This window comes from Pyrus communis, chromosome 7, assembly GCF_963583255.1.
Source record: "Pyrus communis chromosome 7, drPyrComm1.1, whole genome shotgun sequence".
Lineage (NCBI taxonomy): Eukaryota > Viridiplantae > Streptophyta > Magnoliopsida > Rosales > Rosaceae > Pyrus > Pyrus communis.
Genome location: NC_084809.1, coordinates 12,764,777 through 12,776,053, shown reverse-complemented (window position 1 = coordinate 12,776,053; position 11,277 = coordinate 12,764,777).

The following is an 11,277-nucleotide window of genomic DNA, read 5'->3' as shown; positions in this document are numbered from 1 at the left end:
AAGCTGGGTGAACTCGTCGAAGAAGGAGACCGGCGCCATCGTTGCAGGATGTCGTGTCGTGGCACAAAAAATCACGGCGAAGGCCATGGGTTCGACAACAACCCATAAAATTGAACGTAGATGGAAAAATTATAAACATTGTAGAAACTCTAGAAATATTCAATCGAAATTTCAAAAAAAACCATCAAATTTCAGTCAAGGACTCGTTGGCGATGACTTCAGGTCGTTGGGGAGTTAGCCATGATGGCTTGGCATGGCTGCAAGCCATGCTACACGATGGTGCAATAGGTGCAACGTCGTCTAGGAGTCAAGTTTTGGGTTTGGGCCTGGAGTCGTGGCTCCATGGTTAGGTTTCTCGGCTCGAGGAAGAGGGCTTGGCGACACAGCCTCCAGCTGTCACATGCTGGGTTTCCAACGAAACCCTAATTTTTTTTTTTTTGTAATTTTTAATTCAATTCCAGATTAATTCAATGCATATTCAACATATAATTCAATGCATGAACATATATTTGATGCAATTCATGTCATTATCAATTCACATAATTCATCAATTATGGATATAATGCATACACAATTTATGTAGAATCTAAAATTCGAAAAACATGAAGTTGGGTCATGAATTATGGTGAATGTTCATATTATCAGGGCTGCAAAAATATTGAGATAAAAATTGTTGTTTTGGAAGAACTTGATTGCGTGATGATATTGATGAACTAGTTTGATGCAGAAAACTTCCACGTCAAATTCTTAAGAACAGCAGTAGGAGTGTGCTGATATATCATATATGACTTTTGCTTCTCCCCTTTTTTAGGTGAACGACTTTGTTCCTTTGTCACCTTTACTTTCATACAAAAAACAAATATTTTATATGATTTTTAATAATTAAATAATTTTTATTAGCTTTCTGACCACGTGAATCGTGACCAACGTCGAAAAATATATTATTTAGCCGTCCCAAATCTTGAGAGATAAATAAAGTGATCGAAATATATAGTATTTAACCAAAACGTGGGTATCAGTCAAATTCTAAATCTAGAGATATATTATTTAACTAATTTGATAAAATAAAATAAAAATATGTTATTTAACAAAAACGAGGGCATCTGTCAAATTCTCAATCCCGAGATTAATAAAGCCTAATCTATTCGTTGTTAGAACAATAAACAAGTCAATTAATGATAAGATCCAAATCCAGTACCCAAGTCCACCTTAACTTTGCCGCAAGTCAGCTATGAAAGAAGGAGATGCAACAGAGCAATTTTGGATAAAATATTATTAGTTTTCAAAACTGAAGAGAGAGAGTTTTTCTTCTCCAACCCTTCTCAATCTCTTGATGTCACGGTGGCGTCAGATTTAATTAATAAAAAATTAAAAAAAATTTATAAAAATAAAATAAAATTTTTTTTTTCTTAGTACATCGATATATTTACATTAAGGAGAGGGGGAGTTCGGCAAAGCCACATAATAGGTGTGGAGCCAAAAATAATCAAGAGGCGACACGTGGATTTTTGGGTTAAAAGGACAAAATTACCCTCAGGGAACACCGGAATCCCTACGCGCGAGCAATGGACAATCATCTCTCAATCAAGTCAAAAGTGCCCAAAATAGATATTTATTTATAACCTATTTCATTCATCCTCATCATATCTTCTCCACAAGGTAACCCCAAAATCATTCTTCTTTTATTATATTAATTAGCTAATTAATTAATTAATTAATACATTAATTAGCTAATTAACCACAAATCAATAACCTAACCCACAAAATCATCCAAGTGGCCGGTCCTTCCCACACCCCTATATAAACCCCCTCATTCTTTCCAAAACTCAATTCCAATTCTCTTGCTAAAGCCCCCTCCCAATTCATCGTGGGCGCGTGAGGCTTTTGGCCTTAACCTAAGGTGTTATTTGTTTTGTAGGTGCAATTTTGTCCAAGAACAAGGAGGAAGAAATTTGTATCCACAAATTGGTGCTTTCATTGAGAGTTAAGTCACATGCTCAAAGAGGACTCTCGCATCTAAGGTTTCTTGTTTCTTTGCCTATTTGTAGATTTTTCATACGTTCTTATTCTAGGAATTTTTATTTCTAAAAATCCTTTGATAAAACATAAAATAAAAGTATAATGGCAAGAGATTCGGAAACCTCGATGAACAAAAATTCCAACGTTCAAGGATTAAGACCGCGGCGATCTACAAGGCTCGACATAGCAGTAAGTGGAGCGGCACCCCCATGAGGCACCACCATGGCAACCATCACGGTGGCCCCCTACGACAAGGTTCATAGCGCCACAACCACAGCCCAAGCCATGCCACTTCAACCTTCAAGCGCTCAAGCCCTAGCCGTGCCAGCCCGTACCGCCCAAACCCAACCCGAGCCTAAGCCTCGCACTCGCGTGCGTCATACGCCAAGCAGCCTACTCCCGTGGCCCAGCCTGCTCTTGTGCTTTCCCAAGCAGCCCAAGTCAGCCCAAGATTAGTTCAACTATCTCAACTTCAAATTTCATGACCTATGATTGAGCCAACGGCATTTTCACGATACTTCACAGCGGATTTGACATTTCCTAACTCAAATCTCGCACCAGGAGTCTACCACCCTTCCATTGCTCAAGGAAACGCATTCCTTCCAAGCTTTTCCAATCTGAATGGTGAACAACACTTGTCCCGACAAGTCATAGAGTTGACGAGCGCCCTTGCACAATAAACGACCTTGGTGAATCAACTCTTGCAGCGCACTAAAAACCAACATGCCCCAAACGAGGTGTCTCGAAGTAGGATAAGGGCAGATGAAGAACCTCTCCAGCAACATCCTAGCAAGCAGCCACTCGACCAGCCATGAACCAAGTGTTCGGGCAGTGTACATTCCCGATTGGGCCCTAGAGATAGCATATACTCCTGTATTAGCGTGCGGAAGAACGTGCATTCTCGACTAGGCCCACGGACGAGTTTACATTCACAGTTGAGGCCACACTCTAATAATCAACATGAACAACCTTCTAGGCGAAGCATTCATTCACAGCTAGGCCCGTAAAAAGCATCATTCACATCACATTGGAGTAAGCAACAGGACAAACGAAGAGAAGCAGTCACTTAATCTTAGTCAAGTTTAACCGGTAGCCTGTGAAGAATTTAATTGCCTACGAGGAATGGACCACATGTACTACCGCTGCGGCATAGATGAGCTGAGCACATAGAAGCTCAGCCCAGACCAGCAGGTCATGACCGGGGGCAGCTGAGAGCTCTGCTACCCCCAACAAAGGCAAATTCAAAAAAAAGTAAAAAAGCTTTTAAACGAGCGATTACATGATTTCCAAAGCTATGAAGTGGCCAATTCAGCACTACGACAGAACATGACCAACATAAGCAAGTTACCTTTCACGGACGAGATTGAGCAAGCAGAGCTTCCACGCAAGTTTAGCATGCCACAATTCACATTTTTCAAATGAGATGGAGATCTGGAAAGGCACTTGAAGCACTACTGAAGCATGATGGTCCTTTATGAGAACAACAATGCCCTTATGTGTAAAATATTCGCCACCACTTTACAAGGCGAGGCCCAAGATTGGTTTCACACCTTTCCACCATGATCCATCCAAAGTTTTGATGATCTTTCCTTGGTTTACACCAAAGAATACTTATCCTACCACTCGATCAAGAAAAAGTTCAACCACTTGTTCAACATGAAGAAGAACCTAAAGGAGTTACTCCGTGACTATGTGAAAAGGTTCAAAGCAGAGAAGGCAAAGATCGTTGGATGTGACGACTCGATAGCAAGTGCAGCCTTCCAAAAAGGACTCCTAGCAGACCATCCACTATTTGGAGAGCTGATTATGAAAGAATAACTAACTCTAGCAGACTATTTTCCTTGGGTAAAGAAACATGCACTTTGGACGAGGCTCGACGAGCAAACAAGGCGCTCGAGTAGCCTCAAAGAGAGTCGGCAGTGGCTCGAAAGAATGAGGATGGGAAGCAGTCTAACAAAAACTGGCAGGAGGCCAAACGTAGGGACCGACCCACGACCAAAGAAGGTTTGACGACCAAGAACTACTATAAATTCTCAATTCTGATCCACCAAATCCTTCGCGACATCAAGAACGAGCCATGGTTCAAGCTACCAAAACAATCAAAGGGAGATACTTCCAAGTTAGATGACACCAAATATTGGGCATTTCACCGAGGTCCTAGTCACACAACCGACAACTGTTACACTTAGAAGAACTACCTAGAGAAGTTTGTGAAAGAAGGCAAGGTCGACAAATACTTGGACAAGCCAGCTACGCAAGCTAGAAGGAACGCATACAACGACGAAAAGCAACCAACCAAGATGATTCGAATCAATGGAATTTTCACTGAATTTGAGCACTTAGGGGCCACCAACAACTCTAAAAAGAGAAAGACCTAGCAGGCTCTACTAGTTTCACAACTCTAAGCAGTCGACACTCAACCCGGACCCATCATTAGCTTCATCAAGCAGGATTTAGAAGGCGTCGATTTTCCACATGACAACGCACTAGTAGTATCGGTCTAACTGGCCCATGCCATAGTCGACAATGGAACTGCATTCAACCTACTTCAACTCTCAGTCATTCAAAAGATGGGCTTGGAAAACATAATCATACATCGAGTAGAGGTACGGATTCAACAGGCACACCTCGACTGCCATCGGCCACATCATACTTGACGTGAAAACACCACCAGTTGTCTCAAAGCAGACGTTCATGATCGTAAGCGACCCATCTCTCCACAATGAGATTCTTGGAAAACCTTCATTGATCAAGCTAGATGTTATCAAGTATCAAAAGATCCAATTTCGCATCCAGGGATGAGGAGTCGGAGAGATCAAGTCTAATCAGGCTACATTTTGACGATGCACTATGCACGTATTGAAGGAATCAAAGAAGATAACCTTTACCCCCGTAGAGGCTATCGAGGTCCAAATGGACGAAAAAGCTACCAAATAGCAATTACAACAAGTGGATCAAGAAGATGGTGCCCAAGCAGAAGAGATAGGATGAAAACCTGAAGAGGACGCCGAAGACATCATTCTTAATGCTTAACAGCTGGAAAAAACAGCTAGAATCGGCTCACATCTAAGCCCAGCCGAAAAGGAAAAACTCATGGTTTTCTTAGGGAAACCGAGACGTTTTTGCATGGTCACCTTCCGACATGCCATATATCGATCCCTAGATAGCTTGCCACAAGCTGCACGTCAACCCCGCTGCCAAACTAGTGATCTAAAAGAGAAGACATTTAGCACCCATGTTGAGTGTTCTAGTTGTGAAGAAAGAGAAAGGCAAATGGAGGTTTTACGTAGACTCTATCGACCTCAACAAAGCATGCCCAAAAGATTCTTATCCCCTTCCCCGGATCGATCTATTAGCAGATTCAACTTCTGGGAACCAGCTGCTCAACTTCTTGGATGCATACTCTGTCTACAACCAAATAGCCATGTACGAGCCCGACAAGGAGAAAACTGCGTTACTGATCAAGCGAGGCACCTATAGCTACAAAGTCATGCCATTCGGCCTCAAGAATGTGGGAGCCACTTACCAAAGGTTAGTAAACTTGATGTTCAAAAAGCAAATTGGGGTAACAATAGAAGTCTATATCGATGACATCATGGTGAAGGGCAAGCAGCAGTCAAACCACATCGGTAACCTGACAGAAACTTTCAACATCCTTAGAAAGTACAAGATGAACCTCAACCCCACCAAATGCACATTCGAGTATCTTCAAGCAGATTCTTAGGGTACCTAGTAACCCAACGAGGAATCGAAGCACATCCCAAGCAAATCTGAGCGATCCTAGAGATGAAATCTCCCACTACCTTGAAGGAGATCCAAAGCTTGACTGGACAAGCAACCGTCCTTAACCACTTTCTCTCGCGGTCCACTAATCGATGCAAGCCTTTTTTCAAGGCCATCAAGAGGGCACAACGAGATAAATAAGATGAAGAATGAGAAAAAGTTTTCCATGACCTGTGTTACATCACCTCCCTTACTATCCAAGCCGGAAGCAACGGAGGACTTATCTACTTGGTAGTCTCAAAAGTAGCAGTGAGCTCTGCCCTCATACGAGAAGAGCTGAAGGCCTAACTGCCGGTATTTTACACATCTAAAGCTTTTCTCGATGCGGAAACAAGATATCTAAAAATAAAAAAAAATTAATTTTGGCACTAGTTGTTGCGGCTCGGAAGCTCAGACCATACCTTCAAACTCACACATTCTTCGTCATGACTCAATATCCTCTACGATCAATCTTACATGGTTAGGACGTTTCTCAACAAGTGATGAAATGGACATTGGAACTTGGCCAATACAGTTTAGTTTTTCGACCCTGCACGGCAATAAAGGCCCAAGCCTTGGCAAACTTCATAGCAGAATTCACGCCTAGCCTAAGCGACATAACAGAGTGGCCCAACAACGCCCCAAAAGTAGCCGAGCACACCTTAGCCGCGCCTACTTCCCCTAACGGAGACTTTTGGCATTTGCATGTCAACGGTGCATCCAACTACAAATGATCGGAAGCAGGCATGGTCCTTGTCACCCTAGACGGTTCAATGCTCGAGCAGGCGATCACTATAGGCTTTAAAGCATCCAACAACGAAGTAGAGTACGAGACCCTACTAGCAGGCCTCCAAATAGCAAAAGACTTGGAGGTGAAGAAGCTTACAATTAATTCCGATTCCCAGCTAATCACTAGCCAGACTACTGAGGAGTGCACGACAAAACATCCAAGGATGACGCAACACCTAGAGAAAGTACGCAAGCAACTTAAGGCATTTCAGACTTACACTCTCACTCAAGTTCCGCGACAAACAACACCCACACGAATACGCTAGTTGGCCTAGGCTCCACCCTCGACCACCAACTCAAATGCTCGATTCTAGTGAAGTATCTAGACAAGCCAAGCTTAGAGGCAAAGCCGGCAGCTAAAGTGTCACAAGTTAGTATAACTTTCAACTGGCAAAGTTTTATTATAGATTACCTGGTCAACGGCATACTCCCCACGAAAAAGTTGGAATCTAGAAAGCTCCAAATGAAGGCAGCACGCTATTACATATGGAACGGCATTCTCATCTGAAGATCCTACACAGGACTATATCTCCGCTGCCTAGCACCTCCTGATGACTTGAAGGTTCTAAGCTCAATCCACAAAGGCGTTTGTGGAAATCACTCCAGAGGTCGATCCTTAATGCAGAATGCTCTTAACGCAAGCTACTACTGGCCTACCATGCACCAAGATGCTAAAGAGTTAGTACAAAAGTGCGACCGCTGCCAACGCTACAAGCCAATACTAGCGCTGCCTGCCAGCAAACTACACTTGCAGACGAGTCATTGGCCTTTCATGCAGTGGGCAATTCACCTAGTAGGACTAATGCCCCCTACTATTAGGGGCAGAGGCATGATGATCGTGGCAACCGATTACTTCTTCAAATGGGTAGAAGTGGAGCCCATGACTACCATGACTCAGACGGACATAGAGCGCTTCATATAGAAGAACATCATTTACTGATTTGGTATCCCTTAGTCCATTGTCACTGACAACAGTTTGCAATTCGTGGGCAAAGATTTGGTGAAGTTCTTCCAAAAGTATGGCATCAAGCAGCACATGTCCACGTCGAGATATCCTCAAGACCATAGGTAGGCTAAAGCATCCAACAAGATGATGGGAAAATAGCCAGACGAACTCCGCTGATGTTTATGGACATGTCGCACCAGCAAAAGACGAGCAACCGGTGAGACTTCTTTCTTTTTGGCATTTAGTTCAGAAGCAGTCATTCCTTTCAACATCATCGTGTCAAGCATCAGCACTCTACTGCCAATCATTGAGCAGAACAATAAGAAGATGGCCACAAGCTTAGATCTGGTAGAGGAAAAGCGCGAGCAGACCATTACCTGCATCGCAGCCTACCAGTAGCAGCTTCTCTCCAACTACAATAAAAGAGCCAAGATCCAGTAGTTCCAACCTGGAGATCTAGTCCTAAGAAAGGCCTTCATCACTGCCCGCACAGAAGGCTCCAAAAAGATGGATCATATCTGGGAAGGTTTGTACAAAATCAGCAGAGTAGGCGGCAAGGGTAAATACACCCTCGCTACCATGAACGACAAGGAGATTGAGAAGCAATGGAACTCCTACAACCTAAGGAAGTACCATGTGTAACCTCCCACTATATCAAGACCAGAAGACTCAAGCAGCTCAACGGGCACCACCTTGCAAGCCGATGACTATCCAGTTGTTATGAAGTTTTTTACAGCTAACTTATTCATTCGTTTCACTCGTTTTTCAATGAGGAATTCAGAACTAATTTACAACTTGGCTCGACTACATGTCTACAATAACTTATCTCTCATGCACTTCAAAAGAAGATCTCGCCCTTCTTAGGGACTCACCGCAGGAATTGCACCATCTCCCTTAGGGACTAACCATGCTCGCCAGTGCGAGAGGGTAAACTAATTCCCTGACACCCACATGGGTTTGCTTTCCAAAGCGAAAAGATAAACTCTACACTCCGAATATCTAGACGTGGATGGGCCGGGCTGCCCTAGTATAACTAGATGCACAATGGCTTGTGCCCGGATTCCTAAAAGTAGCCACAATGATCTTTTTCAAGGCTTAGCTAACTGAAATATTTTGGGTCTCTTGGGCTAATCCGCGAGGAACCGGGCCCTAGAGACGGAGGGGGCATATAATATAGCACGACCTATGGACAGCTGCTCTGGAACCCTAAAGCTGCTACCAAGTGCACTAAGGTAGCCTACGGTTTCCAGGATATTGCCTACGGCTTGCCTTTCGAGCAGTAAAGCCACGCTAGACTTATACAACTGCACATTCTTGTGAAAGGTTAAACAAGCTAGCATGCATATACGAAGCCTTATCCACTGCCGACATGCTACGTATTCGATAAGCTTCATCACTGCTGAGCGCGGAACAACCAACACCAAGTCCTAAAGTATTGTGATACTTGCTATGCAACCTACAGAATTAGAGAAAACCAAGGTTAACATCCCAGTGGTTACACGAACTTGTCTGCTTCTGTAAGTAAGGCATCTGGCTACCAACCCTATGGCTAACAACTTTGCAAAGTTCTACACCAAAGGTTAGGGCATGAACAAAAGAAACGAAGATGGAGAAAAGCGAAGGAAGCAAGTTTATTAAATTTTCTAGCAAAATTGATAAACAACTGGCAAAGACCGAAGAAGTTCAAGCAAAGTAAAAGCAACAAGGAAAAACAAAAAAAAAAATCCTAAAGGCTACCTAGAAGACTATTTTTTAACAGCTTGGACATCCCACGACTACTCGGTCGCCACACTTTCAACAGCCGCTACGCCCTCAGCAGCGGCACAATCTGGCGCTTCACCCTCAGCTGCCCCAGCCTGCGCACCAACCTCTTCGACTACTTCACCAATAGAATACTCAAAGTAAAGGCAAGCAAGTCTTCCGGAGAAATAGAGAAGGTCTCGAAGTCTTTACCAGAAAACTCAAAGTCAGATGGCTGCCCAAAGAGATGATCTACAAAACCAAGCTTGTAGAAATCAGCTTGACTCTAAGTAAACGAAGCCTCAAACCTAGCCTTCTCACCTTTAAACTGCTCATTCTCCTTAAGCATACAAGCACGAACACATTGTAGCTCCTCTACTTCTTTCTTCAAATTGTCGTTGATCTTCAAAGCACCTTGGAGTTCCAACACTTGGCTCAAGCCTATCAACAACCTTCTTGAAATGGGTCACTTGGTTGTAAGCAGCGATCAGATATTCATCCTTTGCATAAGCAGCGAAGCAGAATTCAAATATGGCACGCTCAAGATCTTGAATCTGAGATATGTAACACTCGATCTCTTTCTCTGCACTTTCATACTTTACTTGGATCGCATCAAGCCTAGACTTAAAATCCACGATCTCTTGGTGAGCAGTCTTAAGCTGCAGAAAAGTGGGGGCGGAGATATTAGACCCCTTCAAAGCAACAAGCTCATATTCTAATTTCTTGACTTTCTCGGCCGATAAGTAAGCTTCGGCTGCCACAATTCTTGCCACCTCCTTGGCAGCCTTGGTATCCTCTTAATCAAGAAGCATAAACTTAACTACCAGAATCATCGTTTTTTGCATCATGGCTGGCAAAGTAGTCCTCATGTACTCGCTCGTATGTTTCGCAAAGGCACTTGGGCCAACAACCCCTTTGACACCATCAACAAACTTGGTACATACATCTATGTCCTCAAGCAGATTTGGTTTCAAAAGCGCACAAATCTTAACAACTTCCCCAAAAACATACTTGGTGAATTTCTCACGATTGCCTGCACGAGCAATCTCCTTCTTTTTAGTAGACAAGTCGATCTCAACAGCAGAGGGAACGGGTTTTGGAGCCAACTTTTCATAACAGCAAGCCTCTTCAAATGTGAACCAGACTTAGCCCTAGAATGACGTTTTGGCATAAACTTCGGCACCGAAGGCATGGAGGAACTTCTACACCAGGTAATCTTATCAGCAATCAAACTAGTAGCCTTCGGAATGGTAGGCGCCACCGGCACAGATCTAACAGCCTCCTCTTTCTCACCATTGGAAGAAGTCAAGTCAATCATAAGCTTGAGAGCAGTTGGTGAATCCTCGCGAGCAACGGAAAAAGTCTTTGACTTCTTCTCAGTAGGCGGGGAAGGCATCTTTTTCCCACCTTCATTTGTAGCAAGCTCCACCACAGTGATAGGGCTAGCCAACGCCTCAACCTTGATTCATTTTATCTCATCTCTTGAGGGTAGCCCACCTTTTTCACTACGAAGAGGACTAAGCAGTCAATGCCACTCACAGTACTTGGAGGGGATACCCAGAGCAACATGCACTTTCTTCATGTCTAGAGAACTCTTAGGAGTTTAGCCAAACTCTGAATCTACAAAAACAGTGGAAGATAATCAGAAAATTAAAAAACAGCTTAGCACAAATACAAAGCAGCCGAGAAATTAAGCAGCTTACTTACCGAATATGAAGACCGTTGGAACATGCAACTCGAGGGAAGAATCAGACATCCATTCTCCACTTATCTCCAAAGTCTCATTGGCCCAGTCATGATCTTCATTGCTCGAGTTATCAAAAAGCCTATGGCGAGATTGCAACTGCCCAACTCCTTCAATGTGACCTATGTCAAAGAAGTACCAAAATTCGTTGATGGTTAGATCTAAGTCAAATAATTGGCTTAAATTGTGGAATCCCACCATCACACGAACCGCATTGGGAGAACATTAGGCGGGGGCACATCTTATGAAGCAGAGCACTTCTTGGAATAAATGCAGT